Here is a 19,733-nt window from a genome sequence, read left to right on the forward strand (position 1 = left end):
AAAAATATCTTTCTGAAGCTGAGAACCCCTAAATCATTTGTAAAATGGACCAAACTAAGCTCTGTCACTCCGGATGGCAATTTTCAAAGGCATTTATGAAATGATCTGCATAGCCTCTCTAGCCATTCTCCTATTCAGAGCACCTTGCAGAGGGGTTTTAAATCCGTCCAGAGCTGATGGATTATCCTGAAAATTGAAGACATTTGAGGTGGCTTGTGGAACAGTTTCATTGAGCTTTTCCTTCGACGTGTGGCAAAGTCCATACAAATTCAAGCTTAGCAAAGTAGTGTGTGTGGCGTTTATAGCAGAATAACCATCCAGAGCATTTTGATAAAATGACAGCTTATGTGGTATATACTTCACACCTGGCAGTAAGACAGCTGTACCATAAATACATTGCCTATAGTAATGTTGTAGACATACTGAAGCCTGTCAACTTTTCAAAGATGTCACTGGACATTTGCTATCAGAATAGGTAAGCTCATTTCTTCCCATATTGCCCAACCCCACACACTCTCCCATGAAAAAAAGTAATTATAGTATGAAAGTCAAAATGTTATCAACAAGCTGAATGAAGATATAAAATCAATAGAAAAAAAACTTATTTAACAGTTTTTATTAATCACCTACTGTGTGTCAGAACCAACTGGGTGACCCAGTAGAAAGAGGTCTAGGCCTGGAGTCAGGAAGACCCGAGTTTAAATTTAGCCTCACTTATTAGCTATGTGATCCTGGGCAAGTCACTTAATCCTACTTGCCTCAATTTCCTCATCTGTAAAATGAGCTGAAGGAAATGGCAAAGCACTCCAGTATCTTTGCCAAGAAAGCTCCAAATAGGAGTAATGAAGAGTCAGATGTGACTGAAATGACTGGACAACAACGTCTCAGGTACTCTACTAAGCACTGGAGATCCAAAGACTAAAGGGATGTTGTCCCTGTCCTCAAAAAAAAAAACATTCTAAGGGGGAAACGAAACAACATGTGTTAGCATATAGGTAATATACAGAAAACAAACATGGGATACTTTGGAATGGAAGAACATTAGTAGCTGGAGAGGTGCGGAAGGGGAAATAAGACTCAGGAAATCAAGAAATGCCTCATATGGAAAGAAGACACTGGAACCGGATACTAAAGGATACTCAGATTTTAAGAGGCAAAAGTCAAGAGGAAATGCATTCCTTGGGGAACAGACAGGAATGTTGAGCATTGCATGTTCTGAATAGCAAACAGGCCAGTGGGATTGAATTGCAGAGTGAGGTGTAGAGGAATAATGTTTTTTTTTTTTGTTTGTTTTTTTGGTTTTTGGGTTTTTTTTTTTTTTAGCTCTGAGAAAGTTTATTAGTCTTGTATAGCAATATAAAAATGTATTCAGTGCTGTTGGCCCCTTCTACTGCTCACCCAGGTCTTTATCTAGAACCTTGCAAGGCCAGGGGACAGCAATATAAAAATACAAAAATAAAAAAATATAGCTCAAAAAAGATAAAAATGTCACCAATGCCATAGACACTAGCTGGACAATATGGAATCAAATTGCATCTGGCACCATCTTGAAGCAAAAAACTGGTGATGAAAGGTGGTGACTGAGTTTGAAAGAGTCTGTGTTCCTAGCTGCGAGATGAGCGCCCCTCAGCTCCCTCCGATGTGGCAGCTCTATCTGCTTGATACCCAAATCTCTACCTCCCGAAACTGACCTTTCACGGAGGACTGCACCTCCACCCCTGAGCGGATGGCTGAAGCTGGGTTTGTCCACTGCCCAAGTGAGAATGAGCCTGATTTATAGCCCAGTGCTGCTTCTGTTTCAAGGAATTAGAGGGCTGGGAACCAGATGATGATCCTATGTTGGAACATAAAAAGCACTCATCTAGTTGTGCCTTCATCAGCATTAAGAAGAAGATTGAAGATTTAACACTCAATGAGTTCCTGAAACTGGACAAAGAAAGAGCCAAAAACAAGATTGTAAAGGAAACCTCCCGGAAAAGGAGGTATGACATGAAGTAGAGGAACTGGCTACATTGGAGTGAGGCCTCTCTTCTTAATACCTTATCCCACAGCTTCAACATCATTTCTGAGGCCTGTTTTCCAAATATTAGTGTGAAACTCCTTAAAGATGCCTTGCAGCAGAAGAGAACTTGGGGAATTTTAAGGAATAATATTTAAGTAATATTGGAAAGGTAGAGGTGACGCAGGTGAGGGAGAGATTGAAATGACAAACTACAGACTTGTTTGTAGTTGATCCTGGAAGTAATAGGGAGCCACTCAGGTTTACTGGAGGAGAAGTAAGTGGTCAGCTCTGCAATACAGGAAAATCACCCTCGGAGTCATGTGGAATGTTGACTAAAACTGAGAGACTTGTTGAGGTCCCTACTTCAACCAAATGGACCAGATAGGCCAAATAAGCAGCTACTGCAATAGTACAGGTGAGAAGTGAGGAGGGCCTAAATCAATGACCCAACTTTGTAGAGAGGGGAGGGGAGATATTGAAGACTTATTGTAGAGGTAGAAATGATATGATTTGGCAACTGAATATGTATATGATGAGAATGAGAGAAGGCATGCATAATGAATTCACAGAAGAACCAAAGCTGAATGCTTATGTTGAGTTCTCATCTGGGATAGAGCAATGGGCTGAATCTAATGGGACACAAAAGATCAATATAAAACACTTTGTTATTGTTCAGTTGTTTCCGACTCTTTATGAGCCCATTTGGAGTTTACTTGGCAAAGAAACTGCAGTGATTTTCCATCTCCTTCCCCAGTTCATTTTATAGATGAAGAAACTGAGGCAAACAGGGTTAAGTGACTTGCCCAGGGACACAGAGTAAGTGTCTGAGGCCGGATTTAAACTTAGATCTTCCTAATTCCAGACCTGGTGCTCTGTCCACTGTGCCACCTACCTACCTATATAAAACTACATGAGTTTTAAAAAATCAATTGCACAAGTATAGGGTGAAGGTGTTTCTATATAATCTGTAATTCCCTTGTTAGCAAGGCTTCTGTCTTCATGCAGAGGCCACTTAATAAATGTTTATTGAATAGAATTGAATTATCTTCAGTAGACTCTAGTAAGAATTTTTAAAATATAATTTAATTATTATAATTGAGTTCTTAAATGTTTTATTGATATCTATTAATTTTACATTTTGAACATTTCTGGAATCTCCACTCTTGCCCTATCTCAGTTGAATTCTTTTTTTGTAACAAAGACAAATAATCAAGCAAAAACACTCAATACAGTAACTGTGTCTGACAGTTAATGACTGTAACAGTCCACTACCTCTCTAGAATTGGAAAGAAGTATGTTTCACCATAAGTTTTCTGGGACCTTTAATAGGCTTTCAATTATTCAAAGTTCAATTTCCTCCTACTGATCTTATTTGTTATGCAAGGGTCACTGTCTGGATTGTTCTTTTGATTCTACTTATTTAACTTCTATATTAGTTATACTTAATAAATTGAAGATAATAATAACTAGAATTTATGAAGTACTTTAAGGTTTATTCAGTACTTTGCAAAGCTTAAAATGTTATATGTTGTTGTTCAGTCATACATGACTTTTTGTGACTCCATTTGGGGATTTCTTGGCAAAGATACTGGAGTCATTTGCCGTTTCCTTCTCCAGCTCATTTTATAGATGAGGAACTGAGACAAATAGGGTTAAGTGACTTGCCCAGGGTCACATACCTATTGCCAGATTTGAACTCATGGAAGATGAGTCTTCTTGATTCCAATCCCAGTGTTCTACCCACTGCACCACCCTAACTGCCCCCCAAATGTTGTATTAATGCTAGTTAGTATTAATTAATTAATCTAAAATTTAAAAATCAAATTTTGATTTAAAACATACAGGATCAGAGACTTTTGTTCACAATTTAAAATAATGATTTTGAGTAATAGTACACAAAAGCAAATTATTTTCCCTCCAATCTAAAAAAAGAACATTAAACAGTCTAGAATCTTAGAATCAATCAAGAAACATCTTTTAAGTATTTCTTATGAACTATGCACAGTGATAAACACTGGGGATACAAAGAAATGGGGTGGGGTAGGGGTTCAGGCCAGCTCCAGCTCTCAAGGAGCTCACAGTCTGGAGGGAGAATCATAGAAAAAGAATTGAAAGAGACAGTAGAGATCATCTTATACAAAGAGGTCAAGCACAAGGGCATTGGGCAGCTACCTGCAATACTCCCAAGTGCATCCCTAACCATATTAAAATATAATCAGAAAGGAGTTTACAAAAGAAACGAAAAAAATAATAAACCATGGATTATGTTAACAAGTTGTTTTCTTTTTTATTTAGCATTTTATTTTTTCTCAATTACATGTAAAAACAATTTTTAACACTGATTTTTTTTTTAATGAATTCCAAATTTTCCCCTTCTCTCCCTCTCCCCTGGCTCACATTGAGAAGACAAGCAATTTGATTTAGGTTTATACATATGTAGTCATGCAAAATATATTTCCATATTAGGTATTTTGTGAAAGAAAACACACACCTCCCCTAAAAAATAACAAGAAAAATAGAGCTTTTTTTCTTTTAAATATGCTTCAATATGTGTTCAACCTCCACCTTTTTTTTTTCCCTGAAAGTGGATAGCAATTTTTATCATAGGTCCTTCATAATTGTCTTGGATCATTGTATTACTGAGAACAGCTATGTCATTCACAGTTGATTATAGTACAATATTTCTGTTACTGTGTACAATATTCTCCTGGTTCTGTTCATTTCACTTTACATCAGTTTATATGTCTTTCCAGGTTTTTCTGAGAACATCCTGCTCATCAATTCTTATAGCCCAATAATATTCCATCACTATTATACATTACAACTTGGTCAGCCATTCCCCAATTGCTAGCCATTCCTTCAAATTCCAATTCTTTGCCACCACAAAAAGAGCTGCTATAAATATTTGTGTATATATTGGACCTTTTTCTTTCTGTTTTTTCATTTCTTTGGGATACAGACCTGGTAGTGATATTGCTGGGTGTGCATGGCACTTCCTAAAATTGATTTATTGATTGATTTGTTTGTTTGTTTATTTAGAGTTTTCCCCAAGTTACATGTATAAACAAATTTTCACATCGATTTTTAAACCTTTGTGTTCCAAATTCTCTATCTCCCTCCCTCCCCACCCCTCCTTAAGAACTCAAGCAATTCAATATGTTAAACATGTGTAGTCACGAAAAACATTTCCACATTAGTCTAATTGTGAAAGAAAACAAAAATACTTAAGAAAGAGGAACTAACAAAAACAATTATACATCAATCCATATTCAGATACCATCAGTTCTTTCTTTCTCAGTAGATGGATTGCATTTTTCCTGTCCTTTTGATATCATCCTGCTCATCATTTCTTACAGCACAATAGTGTTCCATCCTAAGATCATCTCACAATTTGTTCAACCATTTCCCAATTGATGAGCATCACCCCAATTTCTAATTCAACTTTTTAAAAATCTCTTTTAGGATACCAACCTAGTAGTGGTAGTTCTAGGTCAAAGAGTATGTATGGTTTTATAGTCCTTTGGCCATAGTTCCAAATTGTTCTACAGAATGTTTGAATCAGTTTACAACTTTACTAAGAGTCTATTAATGTCTCATTTTGCCCCATCCCCCACAACATTTGTCATTTTCCTCTGTTGTCCTATTATCCAATCCAGTAGGTATGAGCTAGTACCCAGAATTGTTTTGACCTGAATATCTCCAATCAATAGTGAGTTAGAGTATTTATTTTTCATATGGCTAAAGATGGCTTTGATTATTCCACCTGAAAACTTCATGTCTTTTGATCATCTATCAGTTGGGGAGTGATTTTCATTTTAACAAAGTTATTTTCCCAGGGTTGCACAGCTAAACTAAGTTTGGATTTGAATTCTGGTCTTCCTGACTCCAGGATCACCAATCTATCCACTGTACCACCTAGTTGACATATATATATATATATATATATATATATATATATATATATATATATATATATATATATATATATATATATATATATATACACACACACATATATACATACACATGTGTATATATATATATACATGTGCATGTGTGCAGTTATACTTAAATACACATTTGTATATATACATATATGTACATATATATGTATATATGTTTGTGTGTAGGCATGTGTGTGCATATGCCTATGATATACAAAATGAGCCCTAGGATCACTTCCAGCTTACAAATCCTAGTGTCAAGTTTCTGTGAAATAAAAATTCTAAAAGGTAAGACACAATTAAGCCTTGTTAATTTTTGACACTTGGTTTTTGATGGGATGTATTCGTGAAGAGAGCATGAGGGAACTGCATCTCTAGTAGATAAGAATTTCCACTGAGTGAGGAAAACAGTACAGGAATTACATTTAAAAACTTTAGAGACAACATACATCGAATTTACCTTTTCAGTGAGGCTTTGTTTTTTGTTTTGCTTTTGCTTTTTGTTTGTTTCTTTGATGAGGCAATTGGGGTTAAGTGACTTGCCAAGGGTCATACAGCTAGTAAGTGTCAAATGCCTGAGGCTGTATTTGAAATCAGGTCCTCCTGAAGCCAGGGCTGGTGCTCTATCCACTGCACCACCTAGCTGCTCTGAGGCTTTGTTTTTCATCCTTCTGTACAAACACACATACACATACATATACATGTATATGTAAACATACATCTCTGTGTGCATGACATATGCACTGCATGTACTTTTATTTGTATTTTTTTTCTCTAATAGAAGATAAGCTTCTTGAGAGTGAGGATTTTCTCATTTTGGATTTTATTTCACCAGCACCAAGCAGAGTGTCTAGCCCACAGTAGGTACTGGATGATTGTTTCTATATGTTTCCTGTGAGATATGAATGTCTCAAGAGCAAGTTCAAATCATTGTGAAGCTGGCTATTCTGTTGAGAGGCTTTGAGCTGAACACGGAACAGAGAAAGTATAGACTTTGGTATCTGATTTAAGTTTATTCCTCCTGATTTTCAAATTACCCTGCCTTCAGGTAGACATATTTCTTTGAATCTTCAAAGGAAAATATTATGCGTTTCTTTTTCAAACTTTTGACAAATGCTGTACATGAAGTTCAGGGCCAAGCTCTTGCTTCTAGCCAAGCTTGCTGCTCCACCTGCTCCCTGTCTGCTCCTGTCTGTAAACAACTGTGTGCATAATTTACCCTGCATGCATGACTTGGTCTCCTTCCTTCTCTCCACTGACCCATGGCTCTCTCCCTTTTCAAATTCTATGTAACACTCACCTCCTCCACTAAGCCTTCCCTAATTAATCCTACACAGGTACAATCAGCCTATAAACTCTGTGACCTCAGGCCACATGTCATTTTCACAGGTGTTTGGGTGCCTCATTTATTTGTGATATTCTTCCCTTGTCTATTCGATTGTGACCTCTTTAGAGGTGGGGAACATGACTTCCTTCTGGATTTCCCCACAATACCTTACCAACAGTGGGATCTTAATGCATGCTGTTCAAAGGAAGAGAGGACACATTTCCTGTTGTTGAGGATCTGAGAGGCCAAGAGAAGAAATGAGTTCAGACAAAAGGGTGAAAAACTATCTAGGCCTCAGCAAAATGGCAAATAAGGTGAACTTTTTCTAAAGTTTCCATATTTCCCTTCCTGAATTCTTTTCCTCATTCAGTGGCTACTCTTTTCACTCACCAGAGACCCAGTTCCCTCATGCTCTCTTCACAGATTCACCTCATCAAAACTCAAGAGTCAATAATTAACAAGGCTTAATTAAGTATGTCCCTTCTTCCAGAATTTTTATTTTAACAGAAACTTGACACAAGGAACTAGAAGTGATCTTAGGAGTTACTTATTTTACCTCATAGAGTCATAGTTGAATGTATCTCATTTGGCTCCCATACCTTGACTAGGTGAAAACATTTTTTCAATTTAATCACTCTTAATTGAAAACACTTTTAATTAAATCAAATTTAATTGAATCAGAAATCAGTGAGAACAGGGCTTCTATAACTCCTGAGTCTAAGTTAGTGTGTTAAAGACTGGGTAAAGCCCTAAGCAATTTACATAAAAGAGAGAAACTATTTCAGCATGGGGGAATGAGAGACTAATAGTGACTGAGAGGTAGGGGCAAGAGGCTTGAGATGTAGCTTATTAGAAGGGAGGTATTGAGGAAAGTTCTTGGCACTATCAGCATTTCAGTGAGGAGGATCCAAGTTGAGGAAAGTCCCAAGAAAAATTTCTTTCTCCAACTTCCCCTCCTGAGGCCTGGTTATCCCTCGATGCTATATAATTTAATCTGTAGTTACCCAAAAGTTTGTAGTAAACAGAATTTTGCCTTAAAAGCAAAGAAGTGTTGTTGTTCAGTCATGTCCAACTCTTTGTGACTCCTATTTAAAGTTTTCTTGGCAAAGATACTAGAGTCATTTGCCATTTCCTTCTCCAGCTCATTTTACAGATGAGGAAACTGAGCTAAACAGGGTTGAGTGACTGATCCAGGGTCACACAGTTAGTAAATGTCTGAGGCTGGATTTAAACTCAGGTCTTCTCTCTTTCCTCTGCCTTCAATTTGGTATAGTTCCTAGTTAATGAAGGTAAATTCCAGATTACGTATTGGAGAAGGTACATAGGAATGGGGAGCTTTGGGGGTCTTATTTCCTATATCATAGGGTTCTATTTTCCTCATGTACCTTTAAACTAACACTTTAGAACTTCTGAAAATGAAGACAATAGAAACTGATGTTAGTAATAATTCTTTAGGACTAGTGTGACAGTGATCATCCTGGCTTCCCAAAGTTTGGCATTAATTTTTTTTTTGGCGGCGGGGCAATGGGGGTTCCCAGGGTCACACAGCTAGTAAGTGTCAAGTGTCTGAGGCCACATTTGAACTCAGGTACTCCTGAATACAGGGCCAGCGCTTTAACCACTGAGCCATCTAGCTGCCCCATTTGTCATTAATTTTACTGTTCCCTGTTACCTCTGATCTTCTTCCCTCAAAATATCATGGGGAGAAAAGGAGATGTGCATGCAAAAATTTAGATAAAGTGAAATATCTGCATCATTCACATAAAAGCAAAAACTGTTGTTCCTAAATAAGCCTCTCTGTTAGAGTAAAAACTTCTAAAGGGTGGAGGCAGTCTTCTTCAGCTTTTTAGCTGACCCCATCTACCAACCCTCCATGAATTGCTCCCCTACCTGACACAATTTGAGATGTTGATTGATGAATGATCATACTTAGTATTCAGTGGCTTCCAGTCATCTCCAGCATAAAATTAAATAATTAAATAATAATTAAATAATTAAGGAAGATTGTTTTGTCTCTATATTATGAGACTGTGTGGTAAAGTGGATTTAGAGGTGTCTTATAGTAAGGAAAACTGAGACTTGTCTTACTTCTGACATGTCCTGACTCTAGGACCCTAGACAAATTATTTAAACTCTCACTGCCTTAGCTCAGACACTTGACACTTAACTAGCTATGTGACCCTGGGCAAGTCACTTAACCTTCATTGTCCTGCAAAAAAAAAAAAAAAGGGAAATAAGACTAGGAACATGTCCTCCAATGCACCATTCACATCAATAGTAAGTAGCATTCATTCATTCTGTTGGATGATAGGGCTCCCTTTGGGCTCTATAGGTCAATAGCACAACTAAAGCTCTTTATTCTAGTGGCCAGGACTAGTTAGCCTGACAATGTCCATTCTGCCCCATTTAGTTGATGGATCTGCACTGATAAAACCTGTCTCCCCCTGGATGCAGGTTGTCAGATTTTGTATTGGGGGATTTTGTACTAGATATTAAACTAACTGGGTGGTAGTCATTGTAGAATTTTAATTAAAAACAACAATGAAAGCAGGTTGTCATGTCACTCTATAAGTAAGGATACTGCTTGCTGCTGCTGATAAAAGCAGTGGGGGAATGGGGTGGGTGGAATACCTTAGTGTACTTTATTTATTGAATAAATATTCTAACTTGATGTCAGTGAGAATTGTGATTTATTAAATAGGTATTCCAGAGCTATACACAAAAGGGAGTGCTAGCTGGAAATTACTCCTCTGGGCTATGCTTCTTAGATGTATAGGATGGTAAATTGTGATGCATTTGTCAGTTAAATTATTCCCTCTATTGTAGATTCTTGTACATTTAGTATATAGCTATTAGAAGTTGACTCATGCTTATATATACTATAAAACACCCTTGAAAGACTAGGGAACAGTATTGTTTGTGGTTACATCCATTTTTTGTTTGTTTGTTTCAGTTTTTTTGGTTACTTTCCATTTCAGCTGGGGAGTAAATGGCAGTAGCATTTTCATTTTGTAAGAACAAGTCAACATAACTCATTCTTTTCTTATAATTTAGGACAAGCAGCTCAAAATTCAGCTTTTATTTTTCTGTGTTCATCTAGTTGTCCAAAATGTCATCCCAACAACACTGATATTTATGGAAATGTGATGCCCCCAACTTATCCAAAGAAAAATGATAGATGGTGATTCATTGGGCTCAGCAAACTTCTACATTCCTACAGGAATATTGTAGCATGAAAATTAATAATCTTCTATAACATTCTTATTGCCCTGGACTACTGAATGTGCCAGGATGGTGCTTATGGAAACTTTATATACTATTGTAGAATCCCACTAAAACATGATTCAATACAAAACTGGATATGTGATGCAGCAAATCAGGTAGCATAAAACACACTTATTACAAAACTTATCAAATATCAGAGTCAGAACTAGTTGTTTCAAAAGAACCTGGGTCAAGCTTCCCATAATGTACCTAGGACAGAGATCTCAAAAAGCCAAAACACCAATGTTGGGGAGGCTCTTCAGGAGGTCAAAGTTGGTGATAGGTAGGAGTTAACCTTGGATGCAGACTCTCAAAGGAGGATGCCCACCTAATCTGACAGTTCACCTAAAAAGATAATTTTATGGAGAACTGATATAAGGCAAGTGCTCACATGGAGGGGAAGAGAGGTAGCACAAGGAGACTTTCAAAGTCTCTCTAAAGAACTTTGGAACCAATTGTGAGACATGGGAGATGCTGGCATAGACCTGCCCAGAATATTATGCCTGCATCAGAGAAGGCACTGTATTCTTTGAGCAAGGCAGAATTGCAGTAGCTCAAAAGAAATTTGAGATGTGCAAATTTAAAGACATCTCGACTCCATATGTTTATAGGGACTATTTGTGCCCAATGGTAGAGCCCTCTGTTGCAGAGCCTTCTGAGCTCATGTTAGTCTGACCAGCCACAGTCAGATACACCATACATTGACCCTAACACTGTGATGTCATTTTGGTCTTCTTTGAGCATGAAGAACAAGAATCAATTGAACTATTTATTTTTATTAATTACGTTCCCCATTATTGAAGCAACTTTATGTGTTGTCAATATCACTGAAATCTTGGCACCATAGGCCAATGCCCTGGTCTCTTGGTCCTCATTATGGCTGTCTGCCAAAATACAGGTAGCCCATAATATGATCAAGAACCTGGTCATATAATAGCGGCATTATTAAAGGATTTTGTGCTTTTTTCTTTAAAAAAAGTGTTTTGTTTTGTTTTTTACATATCCTCTCAATGTAAAAAATTCAAAAGCCTAAACTAGCATCAGTCCAAAAACCAAGGAAAGTAGAAAGATGGCACTATTTTACCCCTTTTCATTTTTACCCGCCCCCCCATTAGTCCCACATATATTTTAAAAATATATATTTAAGACCCTTTGTCTGGTCATCTAAATCTCCATTATATCCCCTTTACTTGTTATTTCCTATCAGACATAATCATTGCTCTGCTATGTCCTTTGCAAAAAGGAATATTTTGCTCTGAAAAAAATACACAGTTAACATGAGCCAGGTCTGCCTCTACTTTAATATAACATGGTTTCCTGCCAGGCAGGCCTCCCTCTTCTCTTTGAGTTACCTTGTGAATTTGTATATGTGTTCACTCCACAGGGCTGGATTATGTCAAAGGAGGAAATAAGTGGCTTTTATTTTTTAAGGGAAAAAAAATCAGGTCATAATATGTAGACTTCTACTCCTGGCCTATTATGATCCATATTACAAAGGCTGACAATCTTTTTAGCTTACCCTCATAAGAAAATCCTGCAGCCTAAGTGGATTACCATTGAAAAATCCCCAATACATTTTTCTGCACATCAAATTGCATAGTCTTAAGTAGGTTAGGAAATGGTAATAGCCCTATCAGTTTGATGCCATTTTCAAATAGTATTTTAAATTTACATATAAATGCTATTAGTTATAGATTTCTTTAAATCTCACTATAAGCTTAAAAATGCAAAGCCAAAAGAGAAACAGAAACAGAAAAGGATTTCAATTGGATGTACCTCATACTACTTTTTTTGGCTCTTTCTTTCCTATACCCTGCAGAAATGCTTCCAAACATTCTCCTTTTTCCCTCAAACTTCAAAAGACTATATCCTTCCTACTCCCTTTTGGCAGAAGACCACTCCCTACTTACTAAGAAAATTGACTCCATATACCATATACCATATTCTTCCCTATTCAACTTTTTTCATACTTGTTTCATGTGCTTCCTCCATACTCATTTCTGAGGAAAAAAAGGTAGTACTTTTTGCCATTTTTACTTGATCTCCTTTCTCATCTTGCCTTTCTTTCTTTCATCTTCTGTCTCTTTTTATTTATTGGTTCTTTACTGTTCCCTAAATATGTCCCAGACTCCCCTATCGTAAAGCAAACAAATCAAAAAAATTTCACTTGACCCTGCCATCTTCTCATTCTATCAGTGGATGAGGGTCATCACTCACCACTTTCATAACCAGACTAGTAGGAGGCATCTACATTTGCTGCATTTATTTCCTAACTTTCCATTCACTTCTTAATCTCTTGCAATTTAGCTTTCAACTACAACACTCTCTGCAAGGTTATAAAAATCTCTTTTTTGCTAAATCTAGTGGACTTTTTTTAAGTCCTCATATAAAATATTAAAAATCCTTATTCAGGATTACTAAGTATCATTCCTTTTCAAGCACTCTGTAATCCAACCACACTATTCACTCTACATTCCATCTCCTGTATCCATAGGCTATCCCCCCCGTCCTGTATTGTACTCCTCCTCACATCTGCCTCCTAAAACTCCAGGCTTCCTTTAAAGCTCAGCTCTAATACCCACATGAAACTTTAGATTAATTCCATAGATGCTACTATTTCCCTTCTGCCAGAAGTTACCTTAAATTTATTTTGTATATATTGTTGTTGTTTGTTCTTAGTTCTGGAAGAGGACCATGGCATCAAGGAGGTAATGTCATAACTTGCAGTGAATTAGAGTTAAGTGAAGAAGGGCTGTGCAAAATCACCAGCCATACTCTCTCCTCCAGAGACATCTGAGTCCAGTGGCAAGATATGCATCAGGATAACTGGAGATGGCCCCAGTTACAGATTGCCCGAGGCAATGCCCATTCAGTGATTAAGACTAGGTAAGAAAGGAGGCAAAGAAAGGCCTTTTACCTAGTCAAAACACTTATTATATATGCATATTTCTTCCCCATAGTAGAGAGTAGAGGACAGGGACTGTTTCTAATGACAGGCACAGAGTAGGTACTTGACTATTAATTGTTGATAGCTTTATTCTCAAACTCTGTGCATCTTTTGATAGTCAACTACACTTTTTGGATATTCTCTTTTCACTCAGTTTTCATGCACTACCCTCTCTTTATTTTCTTGCTACCTGCATAATTTATTCCTTCTCATTCTCCATTGATGAAACGTCTGTTCCCCTACCTATCATCATAAGTAACCTTCAAGCCTTATCCAGTAATCTCTTCTCTTCCTTCCTTCTTGGTAATAGAATTATATCCCTTGTATCTGTTCCCTTCTCCCCACTTGCAAAGATATTACTCTCATTAGGAATGCCTAACATTTAAGCCATACTACTGCAATTGTGTCCCAGTTGGTCTTCCTGGTTTGTCTAATTTCTTTCTGATCCATTCATTTCACAGCTGTCAAATTCACCTTTTAAGTAACTGGTATCAAACTCAAATGGAAACAGGGGTAGCTAAATTGTACATAAGAATTCTTGTGGGTCACATATTAACATAGAAAACCACCCATGTTTATATTTTACTTTTTAATTAAATGTCAACACATTAAAATCAGATAGAAGGGGCAGCTAGGTGGCGCAGTGGATAGAGCACCGGCCCTGGAATCAGGAGTACCTGAGTTCAAATCTGGCCTCAGACACTTAACACTTACTAGCTGTGTGACCTTGGGCAAGTCACTTAACCCCAATTGCCTCACTTAAAAAAAAAACAAAAAACAAAAACAAAAAATCAGATAGAAACTACACACTAACTTGGTTTGGATGGAGCATTGTAGGCCACAGGTTTAGCACCTCTGTTTTAAGGTACAGACCTTTCTTACTCTGACTTTTCTCTGCTAAAAATATTTAAGGGACTTGTGATTATCTCTAGTATAAAGACAAAATCCCCAGACTGGTGATCAAACCCCTCAACATTCTGATTTCCACCTACTTTTCCATGTATGTATTTCATATTACTTCTCTTCTTGAATGCCACATACTGGGTATACTGACCTTTCTGGTGTTCCTCAAACTTGGCATTCTGTTTCATGTCTTGAACCCAAGTTTGGGTTCTCCCCCATGCCTGTGATATCCTCCATCTTCACCATTGACTCTTAGAACATTTAGCTTCTTCTAAGGCTCAACTAAGTAACTGCTTCCTACATGGGACCTTTCTGTATTACTCCAGTTGTGGGTTATCTCTCCCCATTTCAAGTCACATTGAATCTCTTCTTTGGTTACATATTTGTATTCCCCATTCAAGTGTAAAAGGCATGTATTGCTTTTTTTTTCAAATAGATTTTTTTAATTGACAAGAGTCTAACACAGTGCCTTCCACTTGGATTGAAGTCCCAGAGGAAGATGGATCTCTATGATAATAACAGCTAACTTTTTGTCAGCTTTAGAGTTTAAAAGAATTTTGTATGGTTTATTTCACTTGATCCTCAAAACAACCGTATAAAGTGGGTCCTAAATGTATCATTATCTGCATTTTCTAGATGAAGAAAATGAGGTTGTGTCTGAAGTGGGAATTGGACCCAGACTTTCCTGATTCTACCTACCATACTGCATTGCCTCAGTGAATAGGACAAGCAATGCATATTGAGGTTGAGATCATTCCTATCCCATTGAACTATAGAACCTTTAAAAATTCCTGAAAAACATATTTTAAAATAAACCACCAGGTTTGAATAGATTCTGTCACATTCTCCGGATACATTATAAATGCCACACTTCCATTTGTCTAACAAGAGCTTAAACAATTTTATGAAGTAGTCTTGCTAGTCTGTGGCAGATGTATGCCTCAACACTAGAATTTTACCCTAATAAAAATGTGCATTATTGTCACATATGTGCTAACTTTTTGAATTGTGGTTATAGTATCTGAGCAAATTCATCTTTAGTAAGCATACAATTATACTATGAGGACTATTTCTTAAAGGAGTATTGTCAGTATTTTTAGAAATTGCAAATGGTCACAGAAAACTGTTGCTTTTTGAGAAGTATTAGGGATTCAGGAATGGGAGGCTTTGGAGACCTCTGTCAGCAAGTACTTGAGAACATAGGTTCATAAGACCACAGGGTCAAAGATTTAGAACTAGTAGGTAACTGATTATATAGATAATAACACTGAGGTCTAGATAGGTTAACAGATGTACCCAAGGTCACAGCTACTAACTTGTAGAGCTGGGATTTGAACTTAGCACACTTTCTACCCTATCTAGTAATAATGATGGTGGTGGTGGTGGTGTCATTGATGATGATGATGACTAATATTTATAGAGTGCTTTAAGGTAAATAATTCTGGGAGGTGGGTAATATTATTGTCCTCATTTTACAACAGAGGGAACTGAGGCAGAAGGAGGGTAAGTGATTTGCCCAGGATCACTCAGCTAGCATCTGAGGCAGAATACAAACTCAAGACTTCCTGAGTCCAGATATATGGCTTTCTCCATGGTTACCTAGCTGTTCTTCTCCAAAATACTCCTGAAACCCAACTGCTTCACTACTCAGAATATTGGGTGATTGTTCATTTTTATCAGTCTTCTAAATGAGTAAACTGAGATTATGACATGTCCATTATTATATAGCACAGAAGTATCTATAAAGTGGGAGTTGGATGCAGGTTTCCTTGTCCCAAGTGCAGTATTCTATTAGCCACTAGTTCACATGGCTTTTGCAAATTGAACAAAGTCTCTGTTAGCAAAATCATTTGCTAAACTACAAATGAATTTAGGATCTTGCTCAATTCCTTGTATTTCTTTTATTCTGTTCTGTTTCATCCTATCATCTCCAGCCTTTTAATGTTCCTATCTTCCCACTTTTCACTCAAACCACTGCTCTTTGTTTAACCTTTTCTATTCTTACTTTAACTTTCCCAGTCTTTCTCTCTCCTTTGTTCATGATAGAGTTAGAAGTAATGTTACTCATTCTTCCTATCTTCTCTTATCCTCATGATTCCTGCATCTGACAAAATTCACCTACACACATTAATACACTTGGCCTTCCTGAAGGTCTGGGTGGTAAATGAAACCTATATGAGGTGCTTCTTTTATATTAGGAACAGCACAGTGTGCCCATTATGATTTTGGATCCTAAATGTACAATTGAATGAGGAAGTAGATAATTTCCAGAGTAGGCTTCTCTGCCTAATTTCTGTTCAATGGATCAATAGTAGACCTGGATGAATTGAGGGTTTTTTTTAATGGGAAGTCACAGGGCAGCTAGGTGGTGCAGTGGATGAAGCACCAGCCCTGGATTCAGGAGTACCTGAGTTCGAATCCAGCCTCAGACACTTGACACTTACTAGCTGTGTGACCCTGGGCAAGTCACTTAACCCTCATCGCCTGGCAAACAAACAAAACCAACCAACCAAAAACAAAACAATAAATGGGAAGTCACCTTGAAGATCAAAATGTCCTTAGTTCTCTTTATTTATTCTTTTTTTTTTCAGTTATTTCAGCCATGTCTGATTTTGTGATCCCATTTGTGGTTTTCTTGGTAAAGATACTGCAGTGATTTGTCATTTACTTCTCCAATTCATTTTATAAATGAGAAAACTGAGGCAAAGAAAGTTAAGTGACTTGACCAGGGTCACACAACTACTAAGTGTCTGAGGCCAAACTGGAACTCAGGAAGATAAGTCTTCCTAACTCCAGGTCTGGCATTCTATCTAGTGTGTCACCTAACTGCCCCCTTATTCTTTACTTTTATTTAAAATGAGCTTTGAAGAGCTAAATGGGGCCTTCAAGACCATGTAATACAATACCTTAATTTTATACGTGAGAAAATTGAAGCAGAGAGGTGGGATGACTTGTCTGAGATATCATAGCTAATTGTGTCAAAGCTGGGAATAAAATGCCAGGTCCCTGGCTTCTAGTTCAGGGCTCATTTTTATAGAAAGATTATTTTTTTTTGAGAGGCAATGACAGTTAAGTGATTTCCCCAGGGTCACATATCTAGTAAGTGTCAAGTTTCTGAGGCTGGATTTGAACTCAGGTCCTCCTGAATCCCACATGAATAAGTCCCTTCCTTTCTGACTTTCCAGCTCCCTTTTGTGTGTTGTCTTCCTCTACTAGAAATGTAAGCTCCCTGAGAGCAAGGGCTCTCTTTCGTTTTGCTGGTAGCACTTGGCACAGTTGCTGGAACATAAAAAGCACTTAATAAGTGCTCATTGACTATACTAACTGCTAGAGTGTCAGGCCATCAAAAAACACTTATTCAGTTTTTACTATGTTTCAGGCACTGTACCAAAAGCTGGTAGGGGCTGTAGGGGAAGGAAGGCAAAAGTAGTCCCTAGCCTCAGGAACTTACAGCTTGCTTGTTGAATTTGACAGTTAAAAAAATTAGGTAAGACATGTTCTCTGCCCTCATGAAATTTGCAGTCTAGTAGGAGGATATACGCCATATACAAATAACTACAACATTTCAATATTACATGATAAGGACACTGCAAAGTTCCAAAACAAGGTTCTAAATACTAAAACAATACACAAAACAACAATCATCACAGAAGTTATACCTAAATTAGGCTTTAAAAGATGGCTGGAAATGAAACAGATAAAAACAAAGAAGGAAAACATTCTAGGTAGTGGGAATAGCATAAGCAAAAATGCAAAATCAGGAAACCATAGGGTGTGTTCTAGAAATAAGTATGTGGTGGAAGAGAATAATATTATGGGAATGGTTTGAACTGTTAGTACTTTGTAGGCATATAGACATGATGGGATTTCTGTAGCCAAATAAATAGTATTTCTCAGTAAAAGAATCTTAGCTGGCACCTATGTTTTAAAAATTTTAGCACTGACTAGTATTAGGCTTTTCAGGGTCAAGAGATAGCCATTACAACACAGATTCTATTCTTATTGGAATATTCTTATTAGAAATATTCTATGTGCGTATGTGTATTTGTCTCTGTGTATATGCTTGTGTGTGTATGTGCATGTGTGTGTGTGTGTGAGAGAGAGAGAGAGAAAGAGAGAGAGAAAGAAAGAAAGAGAGAGAGAGAGAGAGAGAGAGAGAGAGAGAGAGAGAGAGAGAGAGAGAGGTTAAACCAGTGTCTAACAGTGCAAAATAAAAACCCATCCTGTACTACAGAATTCACAACTGTTTATGTCTGTTGTTTCAAAAGGAGGGGGTAATGGAGAAAGAAGGCAAAAATGATGCTAATAACAGAGACTCAATCATGGAGAAACACTGGTTGTTTTAATTTTGGAACTAAATGCACTATGTACTGAGACAATTTAAGAAAAGTATTAAACTATTTTTTATATTTTATTATTTTCCAATTATATGTAAATATAGTTTTCAACATTTGTTTTCATAGGCTTTTTAGTTCCAAATTTTTCTCCCACCCTCACTTCCCTTCGCCCCTCCCCAAGACAAAAAGTCATCTAATATAGGTTATATTTGTATAATATCATTAAACATATTTCTGCATTAGTCATATCGTGAAAGAAGAATCAGAATACAAGGAAAACACCTCAAAAAAGAAAAAAGCTGAAAAGTAGAAACAGTATGGTTCAATCTGCATTCCGAATCCACAGTTCTTCTATCTGGATGTGGAGAACATTTTCTATCATGAGTACTTTGAAATTGTTTTGGATCATTGCACTGCTGAGAAGAGCCAAGTCTATCATAGCTGATCATCACACAATGTTGCTTTTACTGTGTACAATGTTCTCCTGGTTGTGTTCATCTCACTCAACATCAGTTCGTGTAAGTCCTTCCAGGCTTCCAAAGGTGGTAATATTTGTTCATTTATTTATTTATTTATTTTCTGTTTAGAATTTTATTTTCCAAATTACATGTAAAAAAAATTTTGACATCAATTTTTTTGGTTTTTTGTTGTAGGTGGGGGGTTTTTGTTTGTTTGTTTTTTGCAGGGCAGTGAGGCTTAAGTGACTTGCCCAGGTTCACACAGCTAGTAAGTGTCAAGTATCTGAGAACCATATTTGAACTCAGGTCCTCCTGAATCCAGGGCCATTACTTTGTCCACTGGGCCACCTAGCTGCCTGACATCAATTTTTTTTAAAACTTTGTGTTCCAACTTCTCTTCCTCCCTCCCTTTCCACCCCCACCCCCACTCCCAAGAACTCAAGCAATTCAATATTATATTATACATGAGTAGTCATGGAAAACATCTCCACAAGAAAAGTATTAAATTTTTTAAATTGTATAAGTTAAGAAATAAGATAATACTTTCCACT

At 37.1% G+C, this 19,733-nt stretch overlaps 1 protein-coding gene and 1 pseudogene across 1 annotated transcript in view; both read left to right on the forward strand.

Moving 5' to 3' along the window:
• XKR4 (XK related 4) overlaps positions 1-19,733 on the forward strand; it is a 512,953-nt gene that overhangs the window by 121,879 nt on the left and 371,341 nt on the right.
• LOC122736986 lies at positions 1,616-1,998 on the forward strand (annotated as a pseudogene).

This window comes from Dromiciops gliroides, chromosome 1 (assembly GCF_019393635.1).
Source record: "Dromiciops gliroides isolate mDroGli1 chromosome 1, mDroGli1.pri, whole genome shotgun sequence".
Lineage (NCBI taxonomy): Eukaryota > Metazoa > Chordata > Mammalia > Microbiotheria > Microbiotheriidae > Dromiciops > Dromiciops gliroides.